A 10,355-nucleotide genomic window follows, 5' to 3' on the forward strand; every position below is an offset into this window, starting at 1 on the left:
AGGGCCATGGTCAGGGAGGTGACCAAGAACCCGATGGTCACTCTGACAGAGCTCCAGAGTTCCTCTGTGGAGATGGGAGAATCTTCCAGAAGGACAACCATCTCTGCAGCACTCCACCAATCAGGACTGCATGGTAGAGTGGCCAGACGGAAGCCACTCCTCAGTAAAAGGCACATGACAGCCCACTTGGAGTTTACCAAAAGGCACCTAAAGACTCTCAGACCATGAGAAACAAGATTCGCTGGTCTGATGAAACCAAGATTGAACTCTTTGGCCTGAATGCCAAGCGTCACGTCTGGAGGAAATCTGGCACCATCCCTACAGTGAAGCATGGGGGTGGCAGCATCATGCTGTGGAGATGTTTTTCAGCGGCAGGGACTGGGAGACTAGTCAGGATCGAGGCAAAGATGAACAGAGCAAAGTACAGAGAGATCCTTGATGAAAACCTGCTCCAGAGCGCTCAGGACCTCAGACTGGGGTGAAGGTTCACCTTCCAACAGGACAATGACCCTAAGCACACAGCCAAGACAATGCAGGAGTGGTTTCGGGACAAGTCTCTGAATGTCCTTGAGTGGCCTAGCCAGAGCCCGGACTTGAACCCAATTTAATATCTCTGGAGAAACCTGAAAATAGCTGTGCAGCGACGCTTCCCATCCAACCTGACAGAGCTTGAGAGGATCTGCATAGAACAATGGGAGAAACTCCCCAAATACAGGTGTGCCAAGCTTGTAGCGTCATACCCAAGAAAACTAGAGCCTGTAATTGCTGTCAAAGGTGCTTCAACAAAGTACTGAGTAAAGGGTTTGAATACTTATGTAAATGTGATATTTGAGTTTTATATTTATTTATAAATTAGCAAACATTTTTAAAAACCTGATTTTGCTTTGTCATTATGTGGTAATGTGTGTAGATTGATAAAAAAATATATATATATATATATATATATATATATATATATATATATATACACAGTGAGGAAAAAAAGTATTTGATCCCCTGCTGATTTTGTACATTTGCCCACTGACAAAGAAATGATCAGTCTATAATTTTAATGATAGGTTTATTTGAACAGTGAGAGACAGAATAACAGCAAAAAAATCCAGAAAAATGCATGTCAAACATGTTATAAATTGATTTGCATTTTAATGAGGGAAATAAGTATTTGACCCCCTCTCAATCAGAAAGATTCCTGGCTCCCAGGTGTCTTTAATACAGGTAACGAGCTGAGATTAGAAGCACACTCTTAAAGGGAGTGCTCCTAATCTCAGTTTGTTACCTGTAAAAAGACACCTGTCCACAGAAGCAATCAATCAATCAGATTCAAAGAGCTCTCCAAGGATGTCAGGGACAAGATTGTAGACCTACACAAGGCTGGAATAGGCTACAAGACCATCGCCAAGCAGCTTGGTGAGAAGGTGACAACAGTTGGTGCGATTATTCGCAAATGGAAGAAACACCTAATAACTGTCAGTCTCCCTCGGCCTGGGGCTCCATGCAAGATCTCACCTCGTGGAGTTGCAATGATCATGAGAACGGTGAGGAATCAGCCCAGAACTACATGGGAGGATCTTGTCAATGATCTCAAGGCAGCTGGGACCATAGTCACCAAGAAAACAATTGGTAACACACTACGCCGTGAAGGACTGAAATCCTACAGCGCCCGCAAGGTCACCCTGCTCAAGAAAGCACAGATACAGGGCCGTCTGAAGTTTGCCAATGAACATCTGAATGATTCAGAGGAGAACTGGTTGAAAGTGTTGTGGTCAGATGAGACCAAAATCGAGCTCTTTGGCATCAACTCAACTCGCCGTGTTTGGAGGAGGAGGAATGCTGCCTATGACCCCAAGAACACCATCCCCACCGTCAAACATGGAGGTGGAAACATTATGCTTTGGGGGTGTTTTTCTGCTAAGGGGACAGGACAACTTCACCGCATCAAAGGGATGATGGACGGGGCCATGTACCGTCAAATCTTGGGTGAGAACCTCCTTCCCTCAGCCAGGCATTGAAAATGGGTCGTGGATGGGTATTCCAGCATGACAATGACCCAAAACTCACGGCCAAGGCAACAAAGGAGTGGCTCAAGAAGAAGCACATTAAGGTCCTGGAGTGGCCTAGCCAGTCTCCAGACCTTAATCCCATAGAAAATCTGTGGAGGGAGCTGAAGGTTCGAGTTGCCAAACGTCAGCCTCGAAACCTTAATGACTTGGAGAAGATCTGCAAAGAGGAGTGGGACAAAATCCCTCCTGAGATGTGTGCAAACCTGGTGGCCAACTACAATAAATGTTTGACCTCTGTGATTGCCAACAAGGGTTTTGCCACCAAGTACTAAGTCATGTTTTGCAGAGGGGTCAAATACTTATTTCCCTCATTAAAATGCAAATCAATTTATAACATTTTTGACATGCGTTTTTCTGGATTTTTTTGTTGTTATTCTGTCTCTCACTGTTCAAATAAACCTACCATTAAAATTATAGACTGATCATGTCTTTGTCAGTGGGCAAACTGGCATGAGTCTTTTTCTACGGGCCTTTTCGGGAATGGGTCCGACTGTCCTCGGTTCCATTCGGAACAGGTCTGTTTTTTTACAAATTAATTTATCCAAATTGGGTAGGGTAGCAAAGCCACGGATCCATTTCAGAACGAGTCCAACTTTTTGGACCTGTGAAGACCTTTAGTAGACAGACCCTGCGTGGTGGGTGTTGTTCAGCAGGGTTCAACTCTCTAACAGGACGAGACCCAAAAGGCGGTGGCCATATGAGCTCGTCCTGTAAATTAGGATAAAAAGAGTCACGAAAAGAAGAAAAATAAAATGCCTCAATAAATTTGACAGAATAATGCACTGAGCGCAGACATTTTTTGATGAGTGGAATCTTTAATACCAGTGACATCTGAGGGGTATAGCTGCTCCTCATTTAGCCTATACACCGTAAACCCATTGACTGTGTCAAATGTTTTACTATTTTACAATGTGTTACCAAGGTTTCCAACGTATGCATATAAAGTAAACATGAACTCTTCTTTGCAAAGTCATGCAACAAGGTTAACCAAGATGTCCCTGTCAGTTCACACACTAACAGGTGCAGCATGTTTATGAGCTACGTTGACAACACAGGACTTCCCAGCCTTGGGGTGGAGGGGGATTTCAGGTTTCATGTTTTCAAGAGAGCCAAAACATCGTCAACCTCTATCAAGTGTGCACCATGTCTTCTAGCTCAAACATACTACCCTTATCAAACTTGCAGTCAATAGAAGGGGATCTTTAGTGTCAACTGAGGGTGCTGTGATTAGCAGAAGGTCAACTTGCACAAGCATAATCTCTGGCCTCATTTCGCGGTCTCATAACAGTGCACGTGAAAGAATCAATAGTTTCATTTTACAGCAATGAAAAACATTCTCGATTCAACCACAGAAGTATGTCTAACATGCCACAACATGTAGGAAGGTTGACAAGCAGGTGTCAGTGGTTTTGGTAAACCCCTAGTGGTCTCTCCAGTGGGACAGGTTGTGGTGGTTGGAGATGGTGGGTTTTTCCTTGTTGGTTGGTGCAGAATTCCCACTGTAGTCAGATATCGCTACACACTGTGAAAGATAAAAATAAAACTGACATTCTGCAAAAGCTGCGGTATTGAACCCTCTTTAAAGGGGCAGTGCAGTCAAAAAACGTGATTTGCCACATGCGCCAAATTTAACGGGTGTAGACTTTACCGTGAAATGCTTGCTTACAAGCCCTTCCCAACGATTCTGAGTAAAATTATTATAAAAAGAAAAATATTAACACAAGGAATAAAATACACAAGAATGGAGCTATTTACAGGGAGTACCAGATCAATGTGCAGTGGTACGAGTATTCCTACCCCTTGACTTATTCCAGATGTAGTTGTGTTACAGCCTCAATTCAAATGGATTAAATAAACACATTCTCACCTTTCTACACACAATACCCCATAATGACAAAGTGAAAACATGTATTTAGAATGTTTTGCAAATGTATTGAAAATGGAATACAGAAATATCTCATTTACATAAGTATTCACACCCCTGAGTCAATACATGCTAGAAATCACCTTTAGCAGTGATTACAGCTGTGAGTCTTTCTGGGTAAGTCTGAGAGCTTTGTACACCAGGATTGTACAATATTTGCACATTCTTTTAAAAATTCTTCAAGCTCTGTCAAGTTGGTTGTTGATCATGGCTAGACAGCCATTTTCAAGTCTTGTCATAGATTTTCAAGCAGATTAAAGTAAAAACTAACAAGACCACTCAGGAACATTCAATGTCGTCTTGGTAAGCAACTCCAGTGTATATTTGGCCTTGTGTTTTAGGTTATTGTACTGCTGAAAGGTGAATGTCTCCCAGTGTCTGTTGGAAAGCAGACTGAACCAGGTTTTCCTCTTTGATTTTGCCTGTGCTTAGCTCTATTCAGTTTATTTTATCCTAAAAAACTCCTTAGTCCTTGCCGATGACAAGCATACCCATAACATGATGCAGCCACCACCATGCTAGAAAATATGAAGAGTGATACTCAGTGATGTGTTTTGTTGGATTTGCCCCAAACATAACACTTTGTATTCAGGACATAAAGTACATTTCTTTGCCATATTTTTTGCAGTTTTACTTTAGTGCCTTATTGCAAACAGGATGCATGTTTTGGAATATTTTTATGCAGTACATAAAAAAATTCCTTCTTTTAACTGTCATTTAGGTTACTATTGTGGCATAACAACAATGTTGATGATCCATCTTCAGTTTTCACCTATCACAAACATTAAACTCTGTTTTAAAAATCACCATTGGCCTCATGGACACATCCCTGAGTGGTTTCCTTCCTCTCCGGCAACTGAGTTAGGAAGAACGCCTGCATCTTTGTAGTGACTGGGTGTATCGATACACCATCCAAAGTGTAATTAATAACTTCACCATGCTCAAAGGGATATTCAATGTCTGTTTTTTTTTCTTACCCATCTACCAATAGGGGCCCTTCTTTGCGAGGCATTGGATAACCTCCCTGGTCTTTCAAATCAAATGCACCGAATACAACAGGTGTAAGACCTTACCGTCAAATGCTTACTTACAAGCCCTTAACCAACAATGCAATTAAGAAAATATTTACTAAATAACTAAAGTAAAAAAAGTATAATCCCCCCCCAAAAGTTACACAATAAAATAACAATAATGAGGCTATATACAGGGGGTACTGGTACCGAGTCAATGTGCGGGGGTACAGGTTAGTCGAGATAATTTCTACAAGTAGGTAGGGGTAAAGGGACTTTGTGGTTGAATCTGTGTTTGAAATTCACTGCTCGACTTAGGGACCTTACAAATAATCGTATCGGGTACAGAGATGAGGTAGTCATTCAAAATGCATGTTAAACACTATTATTGCACACACAGAGAGTCCAAGCAACTTATTATGCGACTTGTTAAGCACATTTTTACTACTGAACTTATTTAGGCTTGCCATAAGGGGTTGAATACTTATTGACTCCAGACATTTCAGCTTTTCATTTTTTATAAATTTGTAAAAAATTGTAAAAATGTAATTCCACTTTGACATTATCGGGTATTGTGTGTAGGCAAGTGACACACAATCTCAATTTAAGCCATTTTAAATTCAGGCTGTGACACAACAAAATGTGGAAAAAGTCAAGGGGTGTGAATACTTTCTGAAGGTAAAAGTTATTATAATGCACTTTTAGTGTAAGAGTTCAGTTTGTTTGGCTGGGTGGAGTTTTGGACCTATAAGTTAATATACCAATAACAAAGAGTTTGCCCTCCTCTCTGACAATAACAGATAGTTTTCAGGTTACACATCCCTCCCCAGGGTTCTCCCCAGGATTTTTTAACAAGGTGGTGCTGATGAGTAAAGGGTCTATCAGAGTACCAAATGTCTACACCTACACACAGCAGTGTTCTAGAGTATTGGACCGTTGGCTTTCATACTTTTCAAATTCTCAGCACAGGTCAAGCAATTTCTTCAGCCATAAACACATTCAAATGAATAGAGGATGCGTACCGGGATGCGTTGGTTGGGAATTGTGGGGAGGTGCGCGTTCGGGCTGTGCGTCCCCCGCAGATGGTAGTCTCAAGCCACATAGCTATGCCACAATGGGACGTTGGACTATCGCATCTGTGGACTATGATTTATGCTTTAGGTGGGGGAGGCCCGAAGATCTTTGCTTTTTTGAACACCTGTAATTGACATTTCGTGCAAATCTAGAGGATTAAATTATAACAAATAACAGTGGCACAGCCAGTCCACAAGGTGGCAATTCTTACATTCTTTGGGGAGAACCCTGCCTCCCATTAGGCTCCTCCAATTAGAGCCCTCTCTCAGACAGTACAAGCAAAATTATTGCTTGAGAAATTTCATTTTGCTAATGTAAATTTTTTACCATTTTAATTTAAAACAATCACTGTAAGGTACCTAATTGTTATCCAGAAATGATTTAATATTGAGATAAAAATGGCTGAGTTGGACCTTTAATTTGCAAGGCTAGAAAGAATTAGTCACTTTGGTTTGTCAAGATCCTTACTACCCATACCAAGTCGCGATGGAAAGGCATTCGCAAAGGTCAAGGCTTTGATTGTAGGTCTTGCCAGAGGTGTGTTCAACAAGGCTTTCCTTTGCGGCGAACATGTTCTCTAGTACCAATTTCAGTAGGATGATTTGAATGAACATTCAAAACTGTTAAGGTGAAATGTCAAATTGCACATTTTTGTGGGGATTAATACAAAGTCTACATGGCCACAATGATTTGTAGTGGCAAATTCAACCCGAAACAGACACACTTACGTTCGCCGCATAATGCCTTCTCAGACTTTTAGCTAATGTTCGCAAACTATTCCCCTTATTGAAAGCAACTCAGTTCATTGGAAAACGGACGGTAGCTCTCCAGGAACAGGGTTAGTGAGCCCTGGCCTACAGCCACATCGCCTCAAGTTCTCCATTGAAATTGAATTACTTCTAAGCATTTAGTCACCCTTCTTTGCATCAAGTCATGGCCCAAAGGGTTAAATCTCACAACTTTCTAATGCCTTAAACTTTGCTAACCCTTTCAAAAAGGGACAGCTGACCTACACACCAAGTTTCAGGTACAACTGAGTGACGCAAATGAGTGGGCACCTTGAATAAAATCGTGGATCGTGGAGTGAAGCATCCACCCAACAGCCCACACTTCAGTTCATGATGTAGTGTTCCTAAATGACACATACATAGTAGCTGCAACAAAGCCCCCACCTGAGTATGTGACTGCAGTGGTTTGTGGTTTGAAGCTTCCTATCAACAACAGCTGCCAACTTTAGAAACTGTTCATACGTATTCTTATTCGTTAGGCCTGGGAATTGCCTTGGACCTCACAATACTACACTGAACAAAAATATAAATGCAACATGTTAAGTGTTTGTCCCATGTTTTATGAGCTGAAATAAAAAACGCACAAAAAGCTTTTCTCTAAAATGTTGTGAACAAATTTGTTTATATCCCTATTAGTGAGCATTTCTCCTTTGCCAAGATAATCCATTCACCTGACAGGTGTGGCATATCAAGAAGCTGATTAAAACAGCATTATCATTACACAGGTGCACCTTGTGCTGGGGACAATAAAAGGTCACTCTAAAATGTGTAGTTTTGTCACACAACACAATGCCACAGGTGCCTCAAGTTTCCTTATATGCACTATAACTCAGTAAAATCGTTGAAATTGTCACGTTGCATTTATATTTTTGTTCAGTATATTTGCACATCGTTACAACACTGTATACAGTGCCTTGCAAAAGTATTCATCCCCGTTGGCATTTTTCCTATTTTGTGGCATTACAACCTGTAATTTAAATGGATTTTTATTTGGATTTCATGTAATGGACATGCACAAAATAGTCCAAATTGGTGAAGTGAAATGAAAAAAATAACTTATTTCAAAAAATTCTAAAAAATAATTAGCGGAAAAGTGGTGCGTGCATATGTATTCATCCCCTTTGCTATGAAGCCCCTAAATAAGATCTGGTGCAACCAATTACCTTCAGAAGTCACATAATTAGTTAAAGTCCACCTGTGTGCAATCTAAGTGTCACATGATCTGTCACATGATCTCAGTATATATACACACCTGTTCTGAAAGGCCGCAGAGTCTGCAACACCAGTAAGCAAGGGGCACGACCAAGCAAGCAGCACCATGAAGACCAAGGAGCTCTCCAAACAGGTCAGGGACAAAGTTGTGGAGAAGTACAGATCAGGGTTGGGTTATAGAACATCCCACGGAGCACCATTAAATCCATTATAAAAAAATGAAATGAATATGGCACCACAACAAACCTGCCAAGAGAGGGCGCCCACCAAAACTCACGGACCAGGCAAGGATGGCATTAATCAGAGAGGCAACAAAGAGACCAAAGATAACCCTGAAGGAGCTGCAAAGCTCCACAGCGGAGATTGGAGTATCTGTCCATAGTACCACTTTAAGCCATACACTCCACAGAGCTGGGCTTTACGGAAGAGTGGCCAGAAAAAAAGCCATTGCTTAAAGAAAAAAATAATTAAACACGTTTGGTGTTCGCCAAAAGGCATGTGGGAGACTCCCCAAACATATGGAAGAAGGTACTCTGGTCAGATGAGACTAAAATTGAGCTTTTTGGCCATCAAGGAAAACGCTATGTCTGGCGCAAACCCAACACCTCTCATCACCCCGAGAACACCATCCCCACAGTGACGCATGGTGGTGGCAGCATCATGTTGTGGGGATGTTTTTCATCGGCAGGGACCGGGAAACTGGTCAAAATTGAAGGAATGATGGATGATGCTAAATACAGGGAAATTCTTGAGGGAAACCGGTTTCAGTTTTCCAGATTTGAGACTGGGATGGAGGTTCACCTTCCAGCAGGACAATGACCCTAAGCATACTGTTAAAGCAACACTCCAGTGGTTTAAGGGGAAACATTTAAATGTCTTGGAATGGCCTAGTCAAAGCCCAGACCTCAATCCAATTGAGAATCTGTGGTATGACTTAAAGATTGCAGTACACCAGCGGAACCCATCCAACTTGAAGGAGCTGGAGCAGTTTTGCCTTGAAGAATGGGCAAAAATCCCAGTGGCTAGATGTGCCAAGCTTATAGAGACATACCCCAAGAGACTTGCAGCTATAATTGATGCTAAAGGTGGCTCTACAAAGTATTGACTTTGGTGGGTTGAATAGTTATGCACGCTCAAGTTCTGTTTTTTTGTCTTATTTCTTGTTTGTTTCACAATAAAGGCTGTAAGGCAACAAAATAGGAAAAATTCCAAGGGGGGTGAATACTTTCGCAAGCCACTGTATAGCCATAATATGACATTTGAAATCTCTATTCCTTTTGGAACTTTAGTGAGTGTAATGCTTATTGTTCATGTTTTATTGTTTATTTCACTTTTGTTTATCTATTTCACTTGCTTTGGCAATGTAAACATGTTTCCCATGCCAATAAAGCCCTTTGAATTTAATTAAATCGAATTGAGAGGCTTTGAATAGTTTGAGTCACACTTTGAACAGTTCGAGAGAGTCACGCTTTCAACAGTTCGAGAGAGCGAGTCATGCTTTGAACAGTTAAACATGGTTCACCAAACGCTTCCTCTCTCGTGCTCTCACTCTCTGGCTTTCTCTCCTCTTGCTGATCTCTCGGATGTCTCCCTGGCTCTGATTTTAATTCAAAGGGCTTTATTGGCATGGGAAACATGTTAACATTGCCAAAGCAAGTAAAATAGATAAACAAACGTGAAATAAACAATCCCAAATTAACCGTAAACATTATACTTAGAAAATACATGAATTGAAATCCACAGGCATTCTTTTGAATCAATTGTGAATTATATTTGCTTTGATACTGAGCTGAAAGGCAATCATTTTGAATGCATGTCCAACATCTCATACACAGACAAAAAAGAATGGTTAGAATCACAGAGGAATAATTCCATACATCAGTGAAAAGTACAATAAAGCCTATTGACAGATTTTTTGGAAAAGTGGAAATTGTTCCGTTATGAAGATGAAAGGCCATTTTCAGAGAATTGTCCATGCAGTGTTTAAGTGAGTGGGAGGTGAATCATCATCGAGATGTGGTTTCATTCAGGATGTCTCTAAGTACAAATGCATTTCATATTTTCCATGGATTTCCCTATCTTTAAATAGACAATATGTCATGTATTTAGTCAGTGCTGATTATTTAGATCATGATTGATGGCTTTCTGTTGAAGCTCTAAAATATTCTATAGAGATGAGAATTTTATTTTATTTGAAAAGGTCCTTTGACAATATTCCAAAAGCATGTTAATTTCACCAAACTGAAATTTTACAGACATTATCAATACATCAACTAGTATATGTTCC

Source organism: Coregonus clupeaformis, chromosome 3, assembly GCF_020615455.1.
Source record: "Coregonus clupeaformis isolate EN_2021a chromosome 3, ASM2061545v1, whole genome shotgun sequence".
NCBI classification, from domain to species: Eukaryota; Metazoa; Chordata; class Actinopteri; order Salmoniformes; family Salmonidae; genus Coregonus; species Coregonus clupeaformis.